Raw genomic sequence first — 14,076 nt, 5'->3', positions numbered from 1 at the left:
ACCAGTGCTATGAATGGCTGTTGCGGCCATTGGTGAACTCACATTCCAAGCCTAGTTCCTGGATTTCTAGAGATGCTATTTGGGGAGAAGGTTCAGAGCAATCTTAAACTAAAAAAAAAAAATCCAAGTATGGGATCAGTAAGATTCTCTACCTTAAAATGATAAAGATGAGTGTAAGGTGAACCAGAGGCAGAGAGAAAACATATCTTGCACTTAGTCCTAGTTCCAATCTAAGAACAATTAGTTCTTATGACCTGACCCTACTCCATATGTGCCCTCACGAAGGAAGCATGGACGATATGGGTGCTATAGTGAAGGGCGGTGAAGAAACCTGTTCATGCCCAACTATCAGAAACAACAGCATCTGGGGTCTGAAAGGCTTGTTTTCAAACAAGCAGTCAGTTAAGTGAGACACCAACTAAGCCCACTTGGAAGAAGCATACCAACATCTTTTCTCCAAAGATTGTAAATTACATAATCCAAATCCTGGAATGGTATCAGAGCTTAAATTGTGAAATTCTGGCTTCTAGAATGCTTAGGGTAACAGTGGAAACCCAAAATACATTTTCAGGAGCTACACATTGGAATAAGCCTCGGGTGAATCCCCTCTGACCAGAATTGAGGGATGGGAAGCACCTGGTTACCAGACAGAGTATTGGCGAGATGACTATAGTAGATTAAAATGATAAATCTGACTTGAATAGTTAAAACTTTGCCATTTTATCTCCCTTTTGATACACTTTTAACTTGAGCTGTTTTTAAATATTTAAATAATTTGTTGTTGTTTCTTTTTCCAAACGGGGGCATCTTTCTGTTATATTTTCTATGCTTTGGGTATATGAAACCCAGGTTGAGAAGCTCTATGGAGACAACTAGAATAAGGGTTCCAGGGTGCACGGCAGGGGAGCAGAGGGGACGAGTACAAGAAGGAAGGAAATGTTTGCAAGAGATTGTGGTGGTGACTGCACAACAGTGCTTGATAGGACTGAACCACTGGATGGTGTGGTGTCTGGATTATGTTCTAGTAAAATGATTTGAAAAAGAATTCAACTTCAAATAAATTATCCATTTTTCCCCCTAGAAACAAAGCTCCCCCTAGACTTTGAATGGGAGAAAGAGGAGATTTTCTATTCCCATAACGACCATAAGCATAAGGTCTTGGAAATGCCCAGGGCAATTCCAAACGGTCCTGGAAGGCTGCTACGAGTCGGAACCGATGATGGCAATTTTTTGTTAGGCTTTGAAAGCCTTTGGAATCTGGAGTCTGCTTACATGCATTTGAATCACCTATCTTTTCCTTAGAAGCCTTGGTAGCTTTATAGGTTATTAGCTGGGGTACCAAATACAAAGTCAGCATTTCTAACCACACCCATCCTTCCCTGGGAGAAAGATGAAACTTGCTGCTCCCATAAAGATGTTCAGCCTCAGAAGCCCTAGGGCGCACTTCTACCCTGCCCGGTAGGTTCCCTATGAGTTAGAATTGACTCAAAGACAGCTGTTGGTGTTTCTTTTATACCAAAGCCCATAATAAATCTACTTTTGATTAACCATTTAACACCCCATATGAATTCATGTAAAGATAAATCTTGGCCCTTACAGAGAGACTCACATTTTGCAGGGCAGTCTAAAGTTCAATGGTGTTTGTAAAAGGGACATGTTAACTACATTCGCTCCTGGCACGTAAATGTGAACATGTTAGTCCGTAGCCTACATTGATTAGTTGATTCGACCTGAATTCTCACTCACAGCTGCAGACAACATCCTTCCTGCAGTTGCTCCCAGATACACCTCCAGCTGCCCACCCAGACTCCAAACCAGTCTCTTGTTTACATCAGTGCTGCAATGACCTGGGCCAGGCGAGCTGTCTGTCCCTCAGAGGGGGACACAAGTGCAAGGCTGAAAACTGATTTCCAGCGTCAGCTCTTCAGCTCCTCCCCAGCCCACCCTCAACATAAGGAAAAGAGAAGTGGGGGTCACAGTAGAGAAGGAAGGAGTCCCAAGGACAGGATGACCAAAAGTCGCTCACAGCCCCCTCTCTGTTTCCCAGCCCGGCATTCTCCATCCTCTTTGCATTTGGAGCTGTCATGTGGGCTTTCTTCACAAATTAAAATCTGTTTTCCAAATTGGCCAGTGAGAAGTTCTCGCCATGCTGAAATCATTTCCAGAGCTAAATTGGGAAACCTAAGGCCGCTGGGCAACCTTACAGCTGGCTAGGATGTGGCTCGCAATAAAAGGCAGTGTGAATAAGGTGTATTGAAGTTAAATTGGATTCGTGTGAAGGGACGTTTATTTAGAGGGGGTTGTGGAGGTGGAAGGAGAGGAATTAATGAACATAAGAAATTAAATTAGCTCAACCAGGCCTTCATAGAATATCTGACCTGCCATGAACCATTCTGCAAACCCAAGACCTTTGGGCTTACACCATGGAAGCTCAGTGATGGCCATCCCCAAAGGTAACCCCTCTGACAAGACGGCCCCGCTGAGAAGACAGGCAAGAAGGTGGCTGACCCAGGCGTGGTTTCTCGAGAGGGCAGTCAGTTCAACAGAGGCACAGTGTGAAAGTCAATATGCAGCAAAGACACAGGGGTCTCCTAAGCTGATGAAAATACTTAGTTAACTAATCAGAGCCCATTGAACATAAAAATAAACATGTCTTATCACCTAAGCTCTCACAGTTTTCTTCCATGGAATGAAAAGAAATCATGACCTATGGTGTTCTTTGAAAACGGATTAATTTTGAACCTAATACTTTAATTCATTACAATAATACTTTACTCACACTTTTGCTCTGATAACATTGCCACTTTGAGGTAACCTCTGAAGAATTCCATTGGAGGAATGACGGTGTCGCTACAAGCGAAGCTGTTTTGCTGACAGTTCCTACTAAAATCATCTGGTTGTGGACAACCTTCCCCCTTAAAAAGGCATCTAATTGGAAAAAACGCCATTTCAACAGTTGTCACATGTACATTTAAGTGACATTCACAATGCTGTGTAATCATCATCATCATCATGTAGTTCCAAAAAGGTTTGATCCTCCTAAATAGAAACTCGGTACCCGTCAGCAGTAACTCCTGTCCCTTCTTCCACAGTCTCTGGTGACCACGAACAATCTTCATGCCTTCATCGATTCTAGGTAGTTCATATAAGTGGGATCCTACACTAGCTGTCCCCTTGTGGCTGGTATTTCACCCCTCATAATGTTTTCAGGGTTCATCTGTGTTGTAGCATATATGGGCATTCCCTGCATGGATAAACCGTCTTTTCTTGATCTGTCCTCAGTTGATGGCCCTTAGGGTTGTTTCCCTATTGGCTCTGGAGCATGGTGCTGAAAGCACCAAGTGTTTGAGTCTGACTTGGCAGTCTCTTGGGTCGGGGTAGAATTGCTGGTCCCTATGGCACGGTCATCTAATTCTAATATTAAACCACTGTTCAGAATAGGTGGAGAGAATGATCTTACCTCTCTTAAACACTGCGAGTACTTTCTTTACCTCTTCAAATTTAAAACATTTATTTTAGTTCCTCCAGATCAGTGGTTTTCAACCTGTGGGTGGAGACCCCTTTGGGGGTTGAATGAGCCTTTCACAGGGGTCGCCCGATTCATAACAGTAGCAAAATGACAGTGATGAAGTAGCAACAAAAATAATTTTATGGTTGAGGGGTCACCACAACATGAGGAACTGTATTAAAGGGTCTTGGCAGTAGGAAGGTTGAGAACCACTGTTCTAACTCTTTCTTTGCTTATGTAAGCAGACAGTAAGATGTTATGCCAATTGTTTTCATTCCACAGTTGGCTCTCTAGTAAGAGAATAAACATGTGTCAGAGAGTACAGGCGATTTAGCCAAGATCATTAGAGATAAATAGCATTGGAAAGAAAAGTTCGTATTATTAAAAAATCACATTTTGCGCACAAGACCCTGAGCTCCCCGTCGTTTGAGATTCGGGTTTTCCTTTGTGTCAAGTATGTCTGAGTGCCTCCTGATTCTGAGGACAATGCAACAGGCCTTCAGGGGCTACTTGTTAGATGGCGATGGGATTTTCTTTATTGCTTTTATGAGAAAAATTAAGTACCCATGGGGAGGCGGGTGAGGGGAGACGCCGGGGAGTGTACGATAAGATATAATAATTATTTATAAACTATCAAGGGACCAGGGGTGGGAACGGGGAGGGAGGGGGGCGGGGGAAAAAAAGGGAAACCGAGCTGATTCCAGGAACCCAAGTGGAAGGTGAATTATGAGAATGACGAGTGCAATGAATGTATAAGGGTGCTTTGCTCAATTGATGTATGTACAGACTGTGATAAGAGCCTTATGAGCCCCAATAAAAAGATTAAAAATAATAATAATAAAATAAAATATATTTTAGTTCTTAAAAAAATTAAGTACCCATAAAATAAAAATCACAGCCCCTCATTGTCAATTTGAAACAATAAAACATCCCCACTTCCATGGTTACTATTACATGCCATCGACTTGATTCTGACTCATCGCAACGCTGTGTGACAGAGCAGAACTGCCCAGATGTGGAGGGAGTTCAAAATACCAGACTTTTCTCTATTAAGCTCTGTCGTTTAGTATCAAGTTAGATCAGCGTTAGAATGAATTTATGTTTCTCCATATTTGAACATAGCACATTCTGACCTGCCTCAGTCAGAGAGGTCCCAGATGTCCTGAAAACACACGGTGGCAGCGTTCCAACTGTACTGGAATGCAGAGTCACATTGTTTCGTGGGCTGGCAGTTGGGGAGTGTCTGTGGCTGGGGTACAGTGTACCTGTTCTCTTTCTCCACTCCTGCCCAGTCAAACCTGATTCCATCTGCCAGACACTTGAGACATGACTCAGAATATTAGGGTCCCTTGGGAAGAGAAATGACTTCTGCCACAGTACTGTTTTTCAGCTTTGACTACTTGGTGTTATTAATCATTCCTCCTTGACCATCGCGAGCCAAGATTAGCAAAATCTCCTTAAGAGGTACAGCTAAAAACAACAACAACAACAACAACAACAAAAACCAGACTTCAGATCTGCACTAACCATTGCTACCAACCACATGGAGGCATGTCAACTTATATTAGCTAAAATAAAGGACATTAAAAATTGAGTTACTGTATTTTAAAAATTAGTATCAGAGCCTAATAAATAACAATATTAATGGTAGACATTTATGCTCCAAGGAAATGACTGATAAGACTCTAACATAAATTAATAAGGAGTTCTCTAAGGGAAGCCAAAGGCAGATAAAAAAAACATAGATCCAGGTGGGTTTAGGACTCACACTGAATCATAGCTCCAATTTAAAAACAATTAGTTCTTACATCATGGCCCCTCTCGACATTCACCCTAAGAAAGGGAACACAGAAGGTAAGGGGGCTACAGCAAAGTATGGTGAAGAAATTAGATGGTGCCTGGCTATCAGATAAAATAGTATATGGGGTCTTAAAGGCTTATTTTCAAACAAGCAGCCATCTAAGTGAGATGTCAACTAAGTCCACATGGAAGAAGCACTCCACATCAGTGACCAAAGGATTATAAATAATATAATCTGAAGTTGAAGGAAGAAATAGTATCAGACCCCCAATTGTGAGATTCTGGTTTGCAGAAGGCTGCGGATGACAGTGGGAACCCAAGATACATTTGTGAGATCTACACAGGAAGTAAGCCTCCAGTGGTTTCCCTCTGTACAGAATGGAGCGATGGGAATCAACTGGTTACGAAACTGAGAGTATTGGAGAGATGACTATAGGAGATCAAAATGATAAACCTGACTTGAACACTTAAAACCTTGTCAGTTGATTCTCCCCATCTCCACCCCCCTACCCGCCTCACCTGCTCTGTATACATTGGGCCTGATCTGGTTTTCAACATTTTCTGGTTTTTTTTCTTTCTTTCCTTTTTCTTTATATTGGGGTTGAGCTCTGATGTATTTTGTTATTGCGAATAGCTTTCTTGAATTTTCGTTGTTTTTAATTTTAATTTTTGGAATATGAAACCCAGGACTGATGAACCTAGGGGAGCTGATATCAAGGAGTTCATGAAGAAAGAGAATGCTTTGAAACAGACTGAGGTAGCAGTTATGCAACACTGCTTGGTGTGATTGCACTATGGTATGATATGGTTTCTGTATCGCCCCCAATAATGGTTTTGGAAAAAAAGAAACTGAGTTGCTCAGTGTGCTAGCTACCCACCGAGTGTCCCTAACCTCATAGGGCTAGGAGTGGTGCATGGGGCAGTGTAAAAAAGACACAACTGCTTCATTGTAAGAACTCCTGGTGGGCAGCAGCACGCCTTAAAGGACTATTCCTGGCCTGTGTGAGTTCAAGCTAGAATAGAGAAGAACTCAGATAGCTCATACCACAGCTATGTGGACATTGCCAGAAACGACTACCCGCGGCCCCCGAGCATCCTCACTCCACCCTGGCCCTTCTCTATATTTCCAACCAGAACTTCCCTTTATAAGCTATATAACGGACCCACGCTGAAATTGTAAAGAGGCAAATAGCTATATGAGAAGGCCTCCAGACAAAAGTCCAGGTCTGGAAGACCCGAGTCCAGGTTCCCTTCCCTGGCCCCTTAGGCCACCCAGGTATTCAATTCCACTGGATACCACAGGTTCCCTTCCTGGAGCCCCTAGACAGAATATCTTGTAACCTGTTTTTGTGACAAACGATCGTGCTTTCTAACGATGGGGACAAGGACCCTGGCCATCCTCCGCTCCACGTGAGTGGTTCTGGCATAACCACTCATTAAATAGGAGGTGACAGTGGTGTTCACTCTTGCTTGTTTTGTCACAGCGGGATCTGCTCCTAGAACGGCGTCACTTCTCCCATCGTGCTCTGCATTGTAATGGCAATACACTAACTCTGAAGCTCACATAGATTAAGGGATAGATATTCCAGACGGCAGAATTAGACCTGGTGTCACCTGAAACCTAGGACCCAAAGCCCATTGCCAGGGAAAACACAGGATGTCCCGTTAAATGTGAATCTCAGAGAAACAACACATACTTTTTTAGTATAAATATATTTCATGTAATATTAGGGACACATTTGTATGAAAAATTATTCACTGTTTACCTTACATGCAAATTTAACCAAATGTCTATATTTATGTTTTCTAAGCCTGGCAACCCCACAACAAAGGGGCTGCCTATTACTTTTCACACACGAGGCCAGTCTGATCACTTCCCACCAATGCATAACTAATTCTGGCAAGAGGGAGACTGCTGGAAGAGCAAGAGTGTGGATGTGTTCCTCCTCAAGCTTTCCCCAGCGATCACCATAGATACTAGCAGCTTCTTTAGGACTCCCACAGCCACGGATCCACGTTCTCTACAGCAAATGGCACGTGGAGGCAGAAGGCAACAATGCAGGAGCAAAAGGAGGGCTGCCACTCCTTTTAAAATTTGCTTCCCATGTACCGCGAAAATGAAAATGGAAAAACTTCTGCAAATTCAAGTAGAAAGGGATCTTAAAAAAACAAAACAAAACGGGCCTTTTTTTAATTCTCAAGGGAAAAAAAATTCCTATCCAGTGTACAAGTAAAAAGGTACTAGAACCCACCATCTTCAACTTGATTCTGAGATTATTTAGGGTTTCTGAGGGTGTAATTCTTTACAGGAGCAGATAGCCTCAATTTTCTCCCTCAGTGCAGCTGGTGGGTTTGAACAGCTAACCCAGGTACCCTTAAAGAAGTCATATAAACAATGGGGAGTTGACATGTAGTTTGTTCATTTTACACATGCAGTCTGAAATCACTATACATAGAACATAAAAGTGAATTCATTCTGAAATCTTTCTCTGTGACTTACTCCTTCACATTTAAATTTTACACACTCAAAAAATTTAAAAAATAAACCAAACTATACTTTTCAATGACTATATTTAGTTTAAAATGGTATTTGGTTTTAATATGCTAGATTTCAGGTGTGATTATTCATATTAAAAGTTTAGGGTTTATAAGTATGATTAAAAACCAAAAGTGCCTAAGGATATAACCTATAGAGTCAAAGAGTAATTGTAATTTACAATGTATTCCAAATGCAATGAAGAAAGACTTCTTTAACTTGATAGCAAAAATAAAACCAATCTTAGGATTGAAAATGGGAGTCTTAGAAAAAACAAACTTTTGACCTGCCAAATATGAACCAAAGCATTTGACTCATGTGGTAGTACCTGTTTTCCTAAATTATTTTTTAACAAAGGAGCAAATGTATATAATGTGGACCTCTAATTCTTAATTACTATGATATAGCAAATTACTTATCTAAAACATTGTTCATAACCAAACCTAAATCAATTATAATATAATCGATGTGGACATCCATACCATAAAATTTACCACAAATACCAACCCAAAACTACCTTATGGTCCCAGTTTTGCCTCCTTAAGGCTTGCCTTCTAGTATGACCTGAAGACAAAGAAATTCAGAGAGACTGAATGGGGTTCTACATACAACTTTCCTCCAGTTCTTTACTGATTCCCCTCCCCATTATCATGACCCCGATTCTACCTTATAAATCCGGCTAGAAGACATCAAAGAACAAAAAATCATATCAGTGGGTGCCCACCTTACCGATATGATCACTGAAGACAAACGTGTGCATAAGCAAATGTGTGCATAAGCTGATGGTGCCTGGCTATCAAAAGATATAGCATCTGGGGTCTTAAAGGTTTGAAGATAAACAAGTGGCCTTCTAGTGCAGAAGCAACAAAGCCCAAATGGAAGAAGCACACCAGCCTGTGTGACCATGAGGTGTCGAAGGGATCAGGTATCAGGCATCAAAAACCAAAAAATCATATCATTGTAAATGAGAGTGAGTGCAGAGTGAAGACTCAAAGCCCATCGGCAGGCAACTGGACACCCCGTTATGGAAGGGTTGTGGGGTCGAGATGAGCCAGTCAGGGTACAGGGCAGCAACGATGGAACATATAACTTTCCTCTAGTTCTTAAAGGCTTCCTCCCACCACTATCATGATCCCAATTCTACCTTACAAATCTGGCTAGACCAGAGGATATACACTGGTACAGATAGCAACTGGAAACACAGGGAATCCAGGACAGATGACTCCTTCAGGACTAGTGGTGAGAGTGGCGATGCCTGGAGGGTGGAGGGAATGTAGGGTAGACAAAGGAACCAATGACAAGAATCTATGCATAACCTCCTCCCTGGGGGATGGACAAAAGAGAAGGGGGCGAGGGGAGACAACAGACAGTGTAAGATATGACAAAATAATAATAATTTATGAATTATGAAGGGTTCGTGAAGGAGGGGGAGTGGGGAGGAAGGGGGAAAATGAGGAGCTGATATTAAGGGCGCAAGTAGAAGGCACATGTTTTGAGAATGAAGATGGCAACAAATGTACAAATGTGCTTGACATGATGTATGTATGTATGGATTGTGATAAGAATTGTATGAGCCCTCAATAAGATGATTTAAAAAAATCAGGCTAGACCAGAGCATGTATATGGATGGGTACAGATAAGAGCTGGAAACCCAGGGAATCCAGCACAGATAAACCCTTCAGGACCCATAATGAGAGTAGTGATACCTGGAGTTTAAGGGGAAGATGAGGGTGAAAGGGGAACTAATCATAATGATCGACATATAATCCCCTCCTATAGTGGAACAAACAACAGAAAAGTGGGTGAAGCAAGACAGTGGTCGGTAATAAGACAAGAAAAAAAAATTATCAAGGGTTCATGAGAGAGGGAAATTGGGGGAAGGGAAATGAACTGATACCAAGGGCTCAAGTAGAAAGAAAATGTTTTGAAAATGATGATGGCAACATATGTACAAATGTGCTTGACATAGTGGGTGCATGTATGGATGGTGATAAGAGCTGTCTGGGCCACAATAAAATGATTTACATAAAAATAGAAAAAGACCACTTCCTCCCCCCCCCCACCCCGCCCCTATCTCATTCCCCTCCGGAACTGTATATCTCTGCGCCAGAGACCTTATTTTATCCTGGCCAGGTAGACCTTCCCGGGGAAAGACACTCATCCCAGGTGGCCCCAGGAGCACAGACTTCAAGGAATGGGAAGAGGACTGCTTTGTCAGGGCATGTAGAGGGGAGTGCACGGGGCAGTGGGCCTGACCCCTCTCAGTGGAGGGGCTGGGAAGCAAGCTGGGGAGTGCCTCTCCCTGGTCATCTTGGAAGCCACAATTGAATGGATTCAGGCCATGACCTGGAAGCAGTGGGGGGAGGTGGAGAGGACAGGGATCCCTCATGGGGGGAAAGGAAGTGGTGTCAACAAACCTAGGGGCAAGGAAACAACAAGTGATCCAATTTGGTGGTGAAGTGGGTGTGGCAGGCCTGGTAGGGCATGATCAAGGGTAATGTAAGGAAGAGGAATTGCTGAAACCCAGGTGGGGATGGAGCATGATACTGGCACAAGATGAAAGTCAAGGGAAATAGAGGAAAGAGGATGGGGAAATAGCTATATATGAGGAATATATATGAGGATGGGGAAATAGATCTATGTGCCTATATTTATAGGTTTAGTATTAAGGTGGCAGAAGGACATTGGGCCTCTACTCAAGCACTCCCTCAATACAAGAATACTTTCTTCTATTAAATTGGCATTCTATGATGCTTACCCTCGCGACATAACCGCTGAAGTCAAAGCGGGTGAATAAGCTAATGTTAAGAAAGCTGATGGTGCCCAGCTATCAAAAGATATAGTGTCTGGGGTCTTAAAGACTTGAAGATAAACAAGTGGCTATCTAACTCAGAAGCAACAAACCCCACATGGAAGAACACACCAGCCTGTGTGATCACGTGGTTCCGAATCGATCAGTTATCAGGCATCAAAGAACAAAAAAAAAATCATATCATTCGGTGCACACCTCCATGATACAATCGCTGAGGACAAACTATTGTATAAGGTATAAGACATCATCAAAACAAAAAAAATCTTACCATAGTGAATGAAGGGGGGAGTGCAGAGTGGAGACCCAAAGCCCATTTTTCGGCCACTAGAGATCCCCTTACAGAGGGGTCTAGGGGAGGAGATGAGTCAGTCAGGGTGTGATGTAGCGCCGATGAAGAATACAGCTTTCCTCTTGTTCCAAAAAGCCCCCCATGTCTCACTATCATGATCCAAATTCTACCTTGCAAGTCTGGATAGAGCAGAGGATGTACACTGGTGCAGATAGGAGCTGAAAGCACAGGGAATCCAGGGCAGATGATCCCTTCAGGACCAGGGGTGTGAGTGGCGATACTGGGAGGGTAGAGGGAGAGGGGGTTGGAAAGAGGGAAGCAATTATAAGGATCTACATGTGACCTCCTCCCTCGGGGATGGACAACAGAAAAGGGGGTGAAGGGAGACATCGGACAGGGCAAGATATGACAAAATAATAATTTATAAATTATCAAGGGCTCATGAGGGAGGGGGGAGGGGGAAGGGAGGGGGGAGTGGGAAGGGAGGGGAAAAAAAGAGGACTTGATGCAAAGGGCTTAAGTGGAGAGCAAATGCTTCGAAAATGATGAGGGCAATGAATGTACAGATGTCCACAATTGATGTATGTATGGATTGTGGTAAGAGTTTTATGAGTCCCTAATAAAATGTTTAAAAATAGAAAAAGAAAAAGAAACAGGTTTCCTGCTAGTCTCATTGTTTTTTTTTTTTACCAAAAATGGGGAAGTAAATTTACATGTAAACACATCTACTAATTAAACAGTGTCCACATGCACAGCTCAGTGCAGGTGATCCCCTTCTTTAAATTGTATAGACATTCTCAGCGCCTTTGCGGATTTGCAACTCTGCTGAACTACACTTCCTGTCTGAACCTCAGCATTTCCATTCACATTTTGATTTGATACAATGTTTTTACTTTATTTCGCTACTTAAAACTTTTTTATTATAAATTAGATACAGGTTTACAGAGCAGATCATCAGTTTCAAAACCAAAGATATGTACATACTTAGCGTCAACTCATCCATCTCAGTCTCCACAGGATGCCATCCCTGATCCCACTTCCTCCCCGGATTCATTTTCCATCCTTCCTTCTTTCTTAACCCCCTGAACTTTGCCTTTGGGCAACTGCTACCTTCCTGATCTTGATTGGTTGGTTTATTCTAATGTGGGAGGGAGTTCCATTTCACACCCGAAGGGTGAAGAAGGACCATCGATGGTCTTGGTAATCCTGCTCTCTTTCATGATTCTGAGTTCTGTTCCACATTGTTCTCCCACTCTATCCAGGACCTGCTAATATGGCTCTGTTCAGTTCGTAATGGTAGCCTAACACCAGCTAGTTCAGCGGTTCTCAACCTGTGGGTTGCCACCCCTTTGGAGGTCGAATGACCCTTTCAAAGGGGTCGCCTAAGACCAAAAGAAAACACATATTTCCAATGGTCTTGGAAAACGAAACACCTCTATCCGTCTCCAGGCAGGTTCATCCATGTGCAGATTCACCCACAGATGAGTACCCGGCATGAAGACTGTTACCCATGCTACACCATGCTCCAAGACAAAATTTCATTTATTTGTCCTTAGAAATAAATATGTCACAATATATAATTATATATTGTTTTGTGATTAATCATTATGTTTTAATTATGTTCAATTTGTAACAATGAAAATACATCCTGCATATCAGATATTTACATTATAATTCATAATAGTAGCAAAATTATAAGTAGCAATGAAAATAACTTTATGGTTGGGGGGGTCATCACAACATGAGGAACTGTAAGAAAGGGTCGCAGCATTAGGGAGGTTGGGAACCTCTCGTCTAGTTCTTCTGATGTCAGGGTAATGAAGACTGACGTTTGTGTGGTCCACTAGTCCTCTGAACTGGTTATTTCTTCTAAACGTCTCTAGATTTTAATCACTCTTCTCTTCTCTGAATGAGGAAAGACCAGTGGAGAGAGCACCTTACAAGACCCGCTCATGAGCTTTTAAGATTCCTGTCACCGATACAATGTTTTTTAAAGCACATAATTTATGGTAGACATTCTAGTTAAGTTAGACTATTGTTTGGTTTTAAAAAAGCTCCAGATCCAATTTTTTTACTTATGACTTCAAGTTAAAGATAACCTCAAGGCAAAGGTTTTGGTAGTTTGTCCAAACTCAATGGCTCTAGAAAGTCAGAATTTCGTAAGGATTGAAATTCTGTTCTGCAGCCCCACCTCCCTTTTGATCAGGATTCTTCTACAGTCTTCAATCAAAACCTTCACCAGTGGAAGCCAGGCTCCATCAAATTCTTCTGCTCCGGTGGCAAAAGAGCTAATTGTTTATGAAGGCAATTATCCATCACTTCCATAGCTCCCTCTTGTTCCTGACGCTTCCTCTTCCTCCTCCTTCATTGCTCCATGCAAGTAGAGGCCAGTGGTTAAAACTTGAATAACTGCGTGCAAGCTTTTAAAACTCCAGGCACTACACAACAAGCTAAGAGGTAAAATAAAGGCATTATCTACAATATTAGACCAATTAACTGGAATGTCCCACAAGATCATGACTCAAACCCCTTTAAGCCCATAAAACAAAATCCCATGAGGTGGTGTTTTGTTGTATATAAGCAGCTTCAACAGTTACTTTAACTTATTTGTTGTTGCTGTGTGTGTGCATGCACGCATGCATAGGTATGTACACAACATACATGAGAGGGCTTTACAAAGTTCAAGGAAAATAGAAATAAACATCATGTAGATTTTCTGTAAAAATGATTTGGAGCTGCTTCTCTGTGTGTGTATACACAAACATGAATCTTTTCAAACGTATTACATATTTATATTACACTATCTGCATTACCTTTTAACTCCTTTTTTCCAGGGACTTTTTGCCACCCATCATACATTTTCACACACATACAGCCACATCTATGTAAAATCACACTATATTTGCCAATTCTAGTTATTGCAGGTGTACCTTTTAGTGATATCACTTATATCACTCACTGTACATCCATTAGCTTTAATCAATGAGATTTTTGGTTCACCACGAATCAAAACTCAATGTTCTATAAGCAATAAAACCTCCTTTCTCCTTCCTCCAGCCATTAGTGGACATTAATAATCTTGGTTCTCTATACCTTTGCTTGCTCCTATCTTTTTGTATATGTAAAATTAT

General features: G+C 41.9%; 1 protein-coding gene across 1 annotated transcript in view; it reads right to left on the bottom strand.

Moving 5' to 3' along the window:
- Positions 1-14,076, bottom strand: part of GMDS (GDP-mannose 4,6-dehydratase) — a 685,335-nt gene that overhangs the window by 340,324 nt on the left and 330,935 nt on the right. The window lies entirely within an intron of this gene.

The sequence above is a fragment of the Tenrec ecaudatus genome, chromosome 1, assembly GCF_050624435.1.
Source record: "Tenrec ecaudatus isolate mTenEca1 chromosome 1, mTenEca1.hap1, whole genome shotgun sequence".
Classification (NCBI taxonomy): Eukaryota; Metazoa; Chordata; class Mammalia; order Afrosoricida; family Tenrecidae; genus Tenrec; species Tenrec ecaudatus.
Note: the sequence above shows the minus strand (reverse complement) of the source record. Positions and strands in the feature narration are given on the sequence as shown.